This window comes from Carlito syrichta, unplaced genomic scaffold, assembly GCF_000164805.1.
Source record: "Carlito syrichta isolate Samal-C Ts95f unplaced genomic scaffold, Tarsius_syrichta-2.0.1 Scaffold302324, whole genome shotgun sequence".
Taxonomy (NCBI): Eukaryota; Metazoa; Chordata; class Mammalia; order Primates; family Tarsiidae; genus Carlito; species Carlito syrichta.
Window position 1 is genome coordinate 110,346 of NW_007246420.1, and position 12,504 is coordinate 122,849.

The 12,504-nt window shown below is 39.7% G+C and overlaps 1 long non-coding RNA gene across 1 annotated transcript; it reads left to right on the forward strand.

Annotated features, from left to right (window-relative positions):
* Positions 1 to 3,417: 3,417 nt before the first annotated feature.
* On the forward strand, positions 3,418 to 10,095 carry LOC110595489. Its single transcript, XR_002481875.1, has 3 exons — positions 3,418 to 3,504; positions 5,544 to 5,745; positions 9,539 to 10,095. It is a non-coding gene; the product is annotated as an uncharacterized LOC110595489 (long non-coding RNA).
* The last annotated feature ends 2,409 nt before the right edge of the window (positions 10,096 to 12,504 follow it).

Genomic DNA, 12,504 nt, shown 5'->3' on the forward strand with positions numbered 1-12,504 from the left:
GTTAAGCCAGAATCTCGAAAGCTTTTAGAAGAAAACACAGAAGAAAATCTTCATTATCTCAAAGCAGACAAAAATTTCTTAAACCAGCACTAACTAGAGTAAAAGACTTCATTATACTGAAATCCAGAATCTCTATTCTTCAAAAGGCACCATAAAGAGTGAAAAACTGAGCAAGAGCAAGAGAAAATATTTGTCACTGTATATATAACTGATAAAAGATTAATATACAGAAGATATAAACACATATTGAACTGCTGTAAATCAGAGAGAAAATATTTGAACAAGCATCTTACAAGAAAACACTCAAGTGATCAAGAATTGGTGCTCAACTTCATTAACGATAAAGGAAATACAAATTAAATATGATAATGCTAGACATCCACAAAATTAGCAAAAGTTAAAAAGCATGATGATGCCAAGGGCTGGCATGGATATAGAGCTAAAAAGACCCCTTGTAAACTGCTCATACAAGTAAAAACATGCACAATATCTTTAGAGAACAGTTTGGCAATGCCTGGTAAAATTGAAAATGTACAAACCCTGTTCATTAGTAATTTAATCACCAGATATACATATATCAAAAAAATGCAAGCACATTGCACTAAAATATGAGCACTAAATGTTCACAGTCGTACTACCTGTAATAGTCAAAAAATTAGAAGCATGCCAAATGTCAAGAAGAGTAGCATAGAATAGAATAAGTAAGTTATAGTGTGTTCATATAATGGGATAGCATATATACAGCGACTTTTTATAGTAAACCGTAGCTTTAATGTGAAAAAAGACACAAAAGAATGTCTATTCTTACAAAGTCGGGGTGGGGGGGAAACAGACAAAACCTAAACCTATATGGTTTTGGGATTCAGAAATGGGTATTAAAGTTTTAGGTGAAAGACAAAGAAAGAATCATAGTGATTAACACCATAGGAGCACAATAATATTGGTGATTATGGATAAGTACATCAGAGGCTTATTCAGTGGTGGCTGTATTCTATTTCTTGATCTGTTTAAATCAGTATAATTATTTGTTAAACTACACAAATGGATGTTTAGTGCCACTTCCGAATCTAATTTGAAAAATATAAGCCATAGGCAGTCAAATAAATAATATGTATCTCTAAAAATATTTTCAAAATAAAATATGTGGGAAAATATTTAATTTATATTAATATAATTTAAAATGTAGAATATAAAATAGTAAATGCTGCATGAATTCATTTTTTAAAATCATATTTTATATATGCACATAAAACATACGGGGAAGGAAATATCAAAAAATTAGCACTGGTTAAACTCAGAATTTAAATTATCCTCATTAGGAATTTCTATACTTTTGAAATTAGTTAAACAATCATGCTTTACTTTTATAAAATTAGAAGGAGAGGTATTTTTTAAAAAGACAGTCTAAAGAAAAATTAAAACCATCTGACAAATTAGCAAGGGAAAGTTCTCAAACGTGTGGGGACAGGGGTGGGTTTTGGAGCCACTACATTTTCTCAAAGGGAAAACTCCAGGGATCAGGCCATCTAATGGACAATAATTTCCGAGAAGGAAAGCAAGTCATGTCCTAAGAAAGAAAAAAGGGACTGGAGGTGAAACAACAAGCTACCTTGCCGGTACCTCGTGGATGTTTAACAGCCAGTCTGTACTCTTCTTCTCTGGAGGCCTTTATCCAAGCACTACAGAACTACAGACCTGTAGAGGGAGAAAGAGCCAGGAAACATCAGGCTCTACTGGGAGGCCGTTTGATAATTTCAGAAGTCACCCTGGCTCAGCCCCTACCGCCCTCCACGTGGAGAGGAAGGTCAGAGAAGTCCAGGGCATCCAGCCCAACCCCAGCATCACAGACAAATGCAGGGTCACGGCAGTTCTGAGCAGAATCTGTCTCTGTGCTCACAGAGGTTTCCAGTGGCTAGAGTCACAAAGACGCCCCATACCAGCAGTGGCTATGGAGACACACAGTAACACACCACGAAAACACAAAAGTCACAGCCCCCACAAACCTAAACACAATAGGCAGCACACGGTCACACAATCACACACACATCGCCCTGGGACAGACACAGTCACAACCGCAGAGTCCACAGGCACCTCTCATTCACTCCCAGTGCCATACACTTTGGGGTCACAGTGACAACAAATTCACACGCGCCCTACACCAACAATATCACAAACACACGCACTGGGAAACAGATGCAAATATCACAGTTAAAGCACCCTACACACAGTTTGGCAAGTGGTAATAAACACACACATCCCAAAGGGACACACCGCGGCCAGGAAACCTTACACTCGCAAACATAGTGCCTACCGGGTCACACAAAGTGCAATCGCACATGCACCACCGTAACCCCCCAAAAAAGTCCTCCTCCCCGCCCTCACAGTTCCGAACACGGCCGCACAGACACACGCCCATCACAGAGACCCAATCAATCAGACACACACACACCCCTCAGCCTGCTCCCCATACAACCCACACACCTCGGTCGCCCTGGGCTCGAAGCCGCCTCACCGGCGGCCGCCGCGGTAGAATCAGCTCCACTCGGTCAAGTCCGAACAAGTCCGAACTCGGCTCGCTCTCACAAAGCCCTGCGGCCGGGCGCCCAAACCCCGCGGGAAGATCCCGCCCACTTCTCGGGAAGCAATCTAGTTCTCGCGGGAAAGAGCCCTAGGCCTAGAGGCCTCTGGGAGATGTAGTCCAGCGACGGTCGACGAAAGCTGCGACCGGGTCACCCCGATTCCCGTGGCGCCCACCCTGAAACGGGTTCCTCGAGCAGATCCGCCGCCCACCGGAGACTTCCGAGAGTCTCCGCTGACAAGGACTCCCTAAACCAAACTTTAGTCAGGCGCCCCTGAGTCCCCTTTTGGTTTGGCTAGGCCTTCTCCTGGCCAGTGAACCCCACTTCAGCGAGAAACCTGCCAAGCCAGTTTTGCAAGAATTCCCCCACCTTTGATACTTCAGTTCCTCTCAGTAATTTACCATCCACTAACTCCTTCCCCCTGCCCGTTGGTTATAAATCTCCCGTTGCTGTTGTATTCGAAGTGTTGAACGAAGACTTCCGTGCCCGTTGAACTTGTCTGGTGCAATTTTCCTTTGACACAGCGGAGCCTCCGAGCGCGGCTCCAAGGCTTTGGCCACTCGCCAGGCGACATACTGGGCCGCAGGGCTTCCTGGGAAATGTAGTCTAAAAACCTCCCAGAAGACGAGATGGGCTCAGCCAAAGCAAGCTGCGTCCTCGGAGGTGGGAAACTGGCTGCAGGGGCCAGACTGTCTGCACCCAGGGGACGGCTCTGAATTCCACTTGACGCTGGAAGTGTGCAGACGCTCTTGAGGCAAGCAGCTGGGGAGCGTTTCGGGGAGCCGGGAGAAGAAACCTGAACAAACCTGCCTGAGCGTCTGGGACCGAAGCGGGCTGACCAGGTTGTAGTTTTTGTCAGCCCCTCGCTTTCTGGACCCAACCAGCATGGGGAGTCTGAAGAAGAGAAATCCATCAGCCCAATCATGTATGTGAGAGTGAGAAAAGAAGGCCCGAGTGTGTTGCCAGACCGTGGGGAGAATGCGTGTGCGAATGGGTTTGGAGCGGTGGAGTAGTTAAATGAAAGAAATTGAGTGGGGGCTAAGACTGGTATGCGTGAGAGAGGCGGGGTGCAGACATTGTAGCTTGCGGGGGGTGGGGGCGCATATTGAGTGTGTGAGGGTTGGAGGAGCAAGACTGTGTATGTGTATGAGTGTGTGTGATCACCTGAATGTGGGTCACTGCATGGGTAGCTGATATTGTGACTATGAAGGAATCTGAAGCCTTTGTCTCATTTCCTGTTTAAATTGTGATAATCAATCAGAGTGTGTCTTCCAGGAGCATCAATTTTAAGAGAGGATAAGCTACATAATTGATATAATAAATAATTTGTATCATTTTTATATAAACATTTAACATTCAGACTTCTCTTCTGGACTAGAATGCAAAATCAGTTTGACTTCTTAAACAGGGCATATTTTTGTTATGGGAGGTGCCTGTTTTGGGTTATGTCCAAGCCCTTCCACAGGCATTTTCTCTTCTCTGTTCTTTTGGAGATACTGGTGGAGTAAACATACAGAGATGAGCTTGTTTGATTCAACCAGGAGCATCAGCTACAATTAAAAGATGTTCAGTACAGGAAAGTGATGCTAGAGAACTAGAGCAACACAGCCACATTAGGTATGGATCATGTATCTGTATAATCCACATTTTGAAAGTAAAGTGCTGTCTCTTTTCCATTTTTGAAATACTTAGAAACTTTTCGTGGTATAGTAGAATCAGCTTTGAGATTCAGGCTTCAGCCTGAAATCCTTTACTATTTGATTGTATATGAAAGACTATTTAGTTTGTTCCATTAGTATATATGGTAACATTCTTAAAGATCCAGGCTCAGTCTCAGTTTTGAGACGGTGCTTGAATGAAAATTTAAATTTTGTGTCAATTTCCCACATATAGGCTATCACATCACCAGCTGGATGAAATCTTCCAATTGGAATGAGAAGAGAAGCCATGGGTGGTGGGTAGTATAAATGTAAAAGAAGATCTGTCCAAGCAAGTGAGTGAGAACTGGACAGAGAGCACAGATGTTCAGTGAGAGGGTTGACAACACTGAAATGTTTTTCAGGATTTCCTTATAGGCTCTGCTCTTCTTAAGTTTTGGTTGATGTATATCTTTTGGTCATGATTTTTACTCTATCAGCAACCTTTTTTCTTTAAGCAGATCCTAAAGAAACCATATTCCCCTTTTCATTTCATAGCCTCCATATTCAGGTCAGTCCTTCACAGATCTAAAGTCTTTCGGAACACTTATTGTTTTTCACTGGGGTTTATTTTTATTACGTTCCATTTTCTATCTTGCTATTGTTAAAAGCTTCAGGGTTATATTTTACATCAGTATTTCCCATTGTCATATACTTCCCTCCATCATATTTCAGCAACCTCTACCACCTTCCAAAGTATCTAGCTTAAAGATTGCTGCTGCTTTCCATCTAGCTCCCCTTTCTGCCAACTTTTTAATTTTATATTTGTTTTTAAATGAATCATCGCATTGATTTTAAAAATTTAAACACAATTATAGTGAAAAAGAAGTCCCCCTTTCACTATTTCTCTTGCCCCATGCGTCTACTGTGACAAGTTTCTTTTTTAAACTACTTTGAATCATTTTATAACTATACCAGCATATCTGTATATATAGCCCCTCACCTATATTTTTACAAATGTTAGCATACTACAAATTGTTGAGCACATTGGTTTTTACTCAATATTATTTCTTAGAGGAAATTCCATATCAATATATAATCTTTATTCTTTCTAATGGTGGTGTAGTATTCTGTGGTAGAATAAATTTTCTGTTTCTTCTATTTAACCAGTACTATATTAGTGAATATTTAGGATTTTTGCAGGTTTATGCAATTCTGGAATGATTATTCTTATATAATTAGCTTTGCACAGATGTCCGTGTATACCTTTGTAATTGATTCCTCTAAAAAGAAGTGCTTATTTAGAGTGTTTCATTTGTACCCACAGGATTTTAATTTATGGAGGTGACTCAGTGACAACAGAGAGATCAATCTATTGAAAGAAGAATTTATTATATACGTGTTCTGAGAGAAGGTGACAATTCACACTACATAGGGCCATTGGGAAACATCGAGATGATCAGGAAGCTAAAGACAAGAGCAAGGAGAAAACCTGAGCCAAAGCCTTTATTAGGGTTTCCACAGGAAAGGTAAGGCATGGTAGAGTAAACAGCTTAAAATGGGCTAGTTTGGATAATTCTGGAAAGCTTTACATTAAATAGATAGTCTCTAGTTGCCTGGTACTTGACCCTGGGTAGATGTAGGGGAAGGGAAGTACAGCTTGGTATGAAAGTCAGATAAGAAGATAGTTGGAGGTTGTATAAGTAAAATAAACACTTTTCTTCTCCTACTACACTCGCAACACTCAACACTTCTATGACCAGATGTGTGGGTTTTTTCTCACACCAACCAATTACCTGAAACCAGCTGAATGTCTTGTAATTCAAATGAATTCTGGCACTGCACTATTTACCCGGAGTTAGTGTCAGATCACACAGGTTAAGGGCTCAGTCCCACAAGACTGCCTCCAAATTCAGTTGCCAATTGCAGATCTGGGCCTCTGGTACTTCTAACCAACCAGCTATAAATTGAGAGTTTCCCTGATTCCCTTCTTGGGTTTGATCATTTGCTAGAATGACTCACTGAACTCAGGGAAACTGAGTTATTTACAACTGTCAAATTATTACAAGGGATATTTTAAAAGATATAGATGAATAGCCAGTTGAAGAGATACATAGGATAAGGTCCAAAAAGGTCCCAAGCTCAGGAGCATCTGTCCCTGTGATGTCAAGGTACACAACCTTCCTGGCATGTGGATGTGTTCAGCAACCTAGAAGCTCTATGAACCCAGTCCTTTGTGTTTTTATGTAGTCTTCATTACACAAGCATGATTAATGAAATCATTAGCCATTGGTGATTAAGTCAACCTTTATCCCATTTTCCCTCCCCAGAGGTCACTGGGAAGGACTGAAAATTCTAATCCAATAATCACATGTTTAGTTTAGGTTTCCTAAAATCACCTCGCTAAGTTGTGGCTGAAAGGGGTTTGTTCTCGCTAATAAACTGTTTCAGGAACTGAAGTATCTTAGTCACTTAGTACTGTTATAACAAAATACCTAATTTATAAGCAATAGACATTTATTTCTCATGGTTCTGGAGGCTCAGACATCCAAAATCATGGTGCCAGCAGGATTAGTGTCCAGTGGGTCTGCTCTCTGCTTCCAAGATGGCAAACTGTTTCTACATCCTTTAGAGAGGAGAAGAATATTCTATCCTCACATGTCAGAAGGAACTGAAAGGCTAGACTCACTCCCTCATTCCTTTGTTAAGGCACTAATCCCATGTATGTGGGCTCTTCTCTTATAACTTTGTCACCTCCTAAAGGCCCACTTCTTTTTTTTCTTTTTTTGGAGTTGGTGTCTCACTCCATCACCCAGGCCAGAGTGCAGTGGCATGCTCATAAAAAGCCCACTTCATAAAAGAAGGCAAAAGACCAAATTTTTTTTTTTTTTTTTTGAGTTGGAGTCTCACTCTGTTGCCCAGACTGGAGTGCAGTGGCCGCTCCCAGCCACCGCAGCCTTGACCTGCTGGGCTCAGGCGATCCTTCCACCTCAGCCTTCCAAGTAGCTGGAATTACAGGCATGCACTACCACGACCGGCTGATTTTTCTGATTTATTGTAGAGATGAGGTCTTGCTGCCCAGGCAGGTCTCGAACCCACAGGCTCAGGCAATCCACTCACCTCAGCCTCCCAAAGGCACGGGATTACAGGCTGAGCCACTGAGCCCGGCTTAAGACCAAATATTTTAACAGAAGCTACTCCTGTCAGTCAAATCACTTAAGAAACTACAGGTTCTAGGATCTGTGTGGCAGGAACCATGGCATAGATGAAGACCAATACATATATGACTATATATGTATATCTCTTATTATATCACGATATGAGAGGAATACAGACTTGGAATTGGTTGGTTTGCCTATGAAAGGTGTGTTCATAGGAATGCTGTGATTATCTTAAAGAATTAGCTAGCCCTGGAAAGGGCAGTCTCCCTGTTTCTGTAAGGCCCCCAAATGACACAGCATCAAGAATATAGAAAACAAGAACACATAGTTAATAAAATTAGCTCCTTGGTGAATGGATGCTAAATAGACAAATATAGAATCAGAAGAAATGTGTTAGAACATGAAAGTTATCTAAGTACTTGCTGTCCATCAAAGATAAACTAATTTTCATTCCTACCAAAAATGTATGAAAGTTCCTATTTCTGATTCCTGTCAAGCATTGTGTTTATTCAGTCAGCATATATTCATTGAGCTCCTTATCTGTTCTAGACACTAGAAAAGCTTCAGTGAACAAAACAGTTAAAATGTTCTGTTCTCAAGGAGTTTACATTCTAGTCAGGGAAGTGTGCAATGTATGTGTCAATGAAATATATTGCATTCCAGTTAAAGATAAGATCTATAGAAAAATGCAAAACTTGGACTGGAATAGCTAGTGCCAAGAGAGCTGCAATTTTAAATAGAATGGTTAGGAAAGGCCTTAGTAAAAGGGAAATATTTGAGCAAAGAATGGAAGGAAAAATAGTGAAATTTGAAGATTTTGGGCAAAGAGCATAAGCTGAGAAAACAGCAAACATAAAGATTTAAGGCCTGGTATATTCAAAGAGCAGCAATAGGCCAGTGTGATAAGATGGAGAATAGCAGATAAAGCCAGAAAAACTGATGAGGGGAAAGACTATGAAAGGTCTTGGAGAGCATTGTAGGAACCTTGGTTATTATTCTTAGTAAGTCAGGAAGGCAATGGCAGATTTGAAACAGAGAAGTGACATAATCTGACTTACATTTATTTATTTATTTATTTATTTTAAAGATGTGGGGTACAATTTAGAGTTAGGTATACAAATGTTCATAATGCAGGTACCCTGGTTAATGAGGTATACCCCCCCTTCCCCAGGCAGATTTCCACTACTGCCAGTCACACTTCCCCACCACCCTCCCAGCAGTTTCCCACTACTGCCAATCATTCTTTTATAGTATTGCGATAATTGTTCAAGGTCCACTTATGAGTGAGAACATGTGATACTCAGTTTCTGTGAAAGATCACTCAGTATTATAGATGCTAAGTCCATCCAGGTTGCTGCAAAGTTCATGATTTTGTTCTTCTTTATGTCTGTGTAATAGTCCATTGGGTATATGTACCACTTTTTTTTTTTAATTCAGTCCTCTTTTGACAGGCAGCACAACTGGTTCCATGTTCTTGCTACTGTGAACAATGCTGCCATAAACATGCGTGTGCAGATATCTTTTTTATAGAGTGATTTGAGTTCGTCCGGGTATTCCCAGTAGGTGGGTTGCAGGGTTGTATGAAAGGTCAATTTTTAGATCTTTTAGGAATCGCCACAGTTTTCCACAGAGGCTGTACTAGTTTATCAACAGAGGCTGTACTAGTTTATCAACAGTGTAGAAGTGTTCCCTTTGTGCTGCATTCTCTCCAGCATCTGTTTTTTTTTTAGTTATTGATGATAGCCATCCTGACTGGAGTTAGATGGTATCTCAGTGTAGATTTAATTTGCATTTCTTGAATGTCTAGTGAGGCTGAGCATTTTTTTGTGTGTACAAGTTTTAGGATGTAGATCAAAAGTTTGATCTTTGTTCTGCTACACCATTGAGAGTGCCTATGCTAAAGAGAAACATTGCAGGTTGTCAGCACCTATATGTCATTTATAGCAATGAGACAGCCTGAGAATTCTAAGGAAATCTATTAGGATAAGACTAAAAACTACAGCAGGTTGTAGTGGATGATTGGTGACACACCAGAGTTATGTCCGTATCCTTTTCACCAAGACCTTTAAGTGTGACCTTATTTGGAAGAAAAAAAAAATCTTTGTAGATGTAATTAAATCTAGGACTGTATGTAACCCAGTAACAAGTATCCTCTTAATAGATGATAAGAAGATAGAGGAAAAGGCCATGTGAAGACAGAGACAGAGACTGTAGCTATGCAGCCACAAACTAAGGAACACCTGGAGCCACCAAAAGCTGGAAGAGGCAAGAAAGGATTCTCTCCTAGGACCTTCAGAGGAATGGAACCCTGCTGATACCTTGATTTTGAACTTCTGGACTCCAGATCCATGAGAAAATAAAATTCAGTTGTTTTAAGCCACCAACTTTCTAGTTTTACTATGGCAGCCCTAGGGAATTAATATACAAGTAGACCCCAAAATATTATAACTTAAATGATATAGAGGTTTATTTTTCACTCACCTAAGAGTTTTACGTTTATTGGTTCAGGTTTGTGGGATAGCTCTGCTGTGTGTAATCATTTTAAGGATCTTGTTTCTTTATAAATCTTTGTTCTGTCACAACCCTAGCATTGTCACTTTTTGCAAAGCCAAAGTTGGATCAGTGTTCTTTAACTTGTTTTACATTTTCTGTAATCTTTTACTTTTTTAATAAAGTAAGGGCTGATCACCTTCATTTAATCAATGATTGAGCTGAGTCAAAGCTTCATTACAGTTTTTTTGAGATTCATTCTGCTTCTGGTTTGGCTCTTGCTCTGTGGGCATAGCTCTTCAGGGTTTCAATATGAGAATCTGGTATGCTCACCAAGGCTCCTCCCCCCTATCAGGGTCTGAATTCAAATCTTTGTACCTCAACCCAGCCAGACTACCCAAAACTCTATTCTGCTTTTTTTGGGAAGCATTCTGCTTACGCTTCTTAGTCTCTTGACCCATTACGTTTCAGAAATGGGTAACTGTCTTATGTCGAGTTCAGGTCTCTGTCCTTCTTTTCTCACAAGGATGTTGGCCCACTGGTTCTCCAATTTTGTGTTTTTAAGTCCAGAAAAACTAAAGTCACAAAAGTCTGGTTTCTTATCCTTTTACCCTTTGCCAAGAATTGGCAAATAATCCGGGAAAAATATGACCGAGGAATGACATTAATTACCTACAATCTAGAATGTTGACTACTATGTTTTTTGTTGTCTCAAAAGCTCCTTAATGTCCTTTTCTTTTTCTTTTTTTTTTTTTTTTTTTGAGTTGGAGTCACACTTTTGTTGCTCAGGCTGGAGTGCAGTGGCATGCTCACGGCCACCGCAGCCTCAACCTGCTGAGTTTAGGCAATCCTTCTGCCTCAGCCTTTCAAGTAGCTGGAACTACGACGCATGCCACAATGCCCAGCTAGTTTTTTTGTGTGATTTATTGTAGAGACGAGGTATTGCCAAGTTGACAAGGCTGGTCTCAAACCCCTGGGCTCAGGCAATCCTCTCATTTCGGCCTCTCAAAGTGCTGGGATTATAGACTGAACTGCCGTGCCCAGTCCCTAATGTCTTTTTCATATAGAAAAAAATACTAAAGTAGAAAAGATTTTTTATATTATTTTTTTTTTAGTTCCATGCAGGATTACTGGTTTTCCACAAGCTACTCCATTGTACCCCTATAGTTTCATTTTTACTATATTATTCGACTATTTCATTAGATGTGAAAGTGAATGCCTTTTTAAAATACTTATAAACTAGTATTTTTCCATGAACTGTTTCCTTTGTTTTACTACTAAATTTATTAAGTTCTAGAAATATTAGTCATGTTTCATTAATATAATGAGCACTTGATACATGATGAAAATTATTGCTTTACACATGTCCTATATTTTTTCCCAATGTCCATCTTTTGACTTGATTTCCATTTAAACTCTTTGCACATTTTAAAATTGAGGTTGTTTTCTTGATGAGTTTTGAAGTTGCTCTATATATTCTGGATACAAATCCTTGGTCTGATATGTGATTTGCAAATATTCTCACCCAATCTGTGCCTTGTCTTTTTTCTTAACAGTGTTCTCTGAATAGCAGAAGTTTTAATTTTCTATGAAGTCCAATATATCAGTTTGTTCTTTCATGGATTATACTTTTGGTGTCATGTCTAAAAACATTTCATCTAACCATAGATCATGAAGATTTTTTTCTCTTATGTTTTCTTCAAAAAGTTTTATGTTTTAAATTTAGACCTATAATACATTTAATGGATTTTTTGGTACAAATTAGGAGGTTTAAATCAAGGTTTTTACATATGGATGATCAGTTTCCAATATTATTTGCTAAAAAGATCATCCTTTCTTCATTGAATTGCTTTTGTATCTTCTGTCAGAAATCAAATGGCTATATTTGTGGGGGTCTCTTTCTGGACTCTGCTCCATTAATCTGTCTTTCTGTCCCTTCACCAATAACTCTCTGTCTTAATTCACACTGCTCCATTAATCTGTCTTTCTGTCCCTTCACCAATAACTCTGTCTTAATTCCTTAGGGTTTCGCAGTCTCAGCACTATTGATATTTTGGGCTATTGATATGTTGTGCCGAGCTGTCCTATACTTGTAATATATTTAGCAGCATCCCTGGTCTCTATCCTCTAGATGCTAATTGCACCTCTCCAGTTGTGACAACCAAAAACTTCTCTAGACAGTGTCAAATGTCTTCCAGAGAACAAGATCACCCTTGGTTGAGAAACAATGTATTAGAGTTTTAAAAATATTAATTATAGTTATTTAATTTCCTTTTTAAATAGTTATAATATCTGGATCATATCTGAGTCTGGCTGTGTTGTTGCTTTTGTGACTTAGGCATGTTTTGATTTTTCTTGCCTATTCATAATTTGATGTTGTAGTTGAAAACCAGACATCTCGTTTAGGACAGTGATGCACAGAAAAGAGTTTACATAGCAGGCCTGAGACTACTTATCCCTAAAAAGTCCTGCTTATGAGATTAGTCCTTGACTTGCATCTAGAACTTAGATATCAGATGAGCTCCTATCATCTAACTGATAAGAGTGGCTCACTATGCTTAAACTATTTATGCAAACAATATGGGTTATGCTAAATACCTGCTTTCCTTCTAGAAGTCAGGCACAGCCTGCCTATTT